At 35.0% G+C, this 1610-nt stretch overlaps 1 protein-coding gene across 7 annotated transcripts in view; it reads left to right on the top strand.

Annotated features, from left to right (window-relative positions):
• EIF2AK4 (eukaryotic translation initiation factor 2 alpha kinase 4) overlaps nt 1-1610 on the top strand; it is a 119275-nt gene that overhangs the window by 9278 nt on the left and 108387 nt on the right. The window lies entirely within an intron of this gene.

Here is a 1610-nt window from a genome sequence, read left to right as displayed (position 1 = left end):
TAATTTTCTTTTTTTGTAGTATCTTTGTCTGGTTTTGGTGTCAGGGTGATGGTGGCCTCATAGAATGAGTTTGGGAGTGTTTCTTCCTCTGCAATTGTTGGAAGTGTTTGAGAAGGATGGGTGTTAGCTCTTCTCTAAATGTTTGATAGAATTCACCTGTGAAGCCATCTGGTCCTGGACTTTTGTTTGTTGGAAGGTTTTTAGTCACAGTTTCAATTTCATTATTTCAATTTCATTAAATAGAGTTGCTTGTAGTAGTCTCTTAGAATGCTTTGTATTTCTGCGGTGTCTGTTGTAACTTCTCCGTTTTCATTTCTAATTTTATTGATTTGAGTCCTCTCCCTCTTTTTCTTGAAGAGTCTGGCTAATGGTTTATCAATTTTGTTTATCTTCTCAAAGAACCAGCTTTTAGTTTTATTGATCTTTGCTATTGTTTTCTTTGTTTCTATTTCATTTATTTCTGCTCTGATCTTTATGATTTCTTTCCTTCTGCTAACTTTGGGTTTTGTTTGTTCTTCTTTCTCTAGTTTTTTTAGGTGTAAGGTTAGATTGTTTATTTGAGATTTTTGTTGTTTCTTGAGGTAGGCTTGTATTGCTATAAACGCCCCTTTTAGAACTGCTTTTGCTGCATCGCATAGGTTTTGGATCATTGTGTTTTCATTATCATTTGTCTCTAGGTATTTTTTGATTTCCTCTTTGATTTCTTCAGTGATCTCTTGGTTATTGAGTAACATATTATTTAGCCTCCATGTGTTTGTGTTTTTTACGTTTTTTTCCCTGTAATTCATTTCTAATCTCATAGCATTGTCATCAGAAAAGATGCTTGATATGATTTCAATTTTTAAAAATTTACTGAGGCTTGATTTGCGACCCAAGATGTGATCTATCCTGGAGAATGTTCTGTGCGGTTTTTAGATGGAATGTCCTATAAATCTCAATTAAATCTGTCTGGCCTATTGTGTCATTTAAAGCTTCTGTTTCCTTTTTAATTTTCTGTCTGGGTGATCTGTCCACTGGTGTGAGGTTTTAAAGTCCCCCACTATTACTGTGTTACCGTTGATTTCTTCTTTTATAGCTGTTAGCAGTTGCCTTATGTATTGAGGTGCTCCTATGTTGGGTGCATATATATTTATAATTGTTATATCTTCTTCTTGGATTGATCCCTTGATCATTATGTAGTGTCCTTCCTTGTCTCTTGTAACATTCTTTATTTTAAAGTCTATTATATCTGTTATGAGTATAGCTACTTCAGGGGATGCAATATCTTTTTCCATCCCCTCACTTTCATTCTGTATGTGTCCCTAGGTCTGAAGTGGGTCTCTTGTAGACAGCATATATATGGGTCTGTTTCTGTATCCATTCAGCCAGCCTGTGTCTTTTGGTTGGAGCATTTAATCCGTTTACATTTAAGGTAATTATTGATATGTATGTTCCTATTACCATTTTCTTAATTGTTTTTGGTTTGCTTTTATAGGTCTTTTTCTTCTCCCACTTAGAGAAGTTCCTTTAGCATTTGTTGTAGAGCTGGTTTGGTGGTGCTGAATCCTCTTAGCTTTTGCTTGTCTGTAAAGCTTTTGATTTCTCCATCCAATCTGAATGAGATCCTTGCC

This window comes from Physeter macrocephalus, chromosome 11 (genome assembly GCF_002837175.3).
Source record: "Physeter macrocephalus isolate SW-GA chromosome 11, ASM283717v5, whole genome shotgun sequence".
Taxonomy (NCBI): Eukaryota; Metazoa; Chordata; class Mammalia; order Artiodactyla; family Physeteridae; genus Physeter; species Physeter macrocephalus.
The sequence above is the reverse complement of the archived record's forward strand: the minus strand, read 5'-3'. Positions and strand labels throughout refer to the sequence as shown.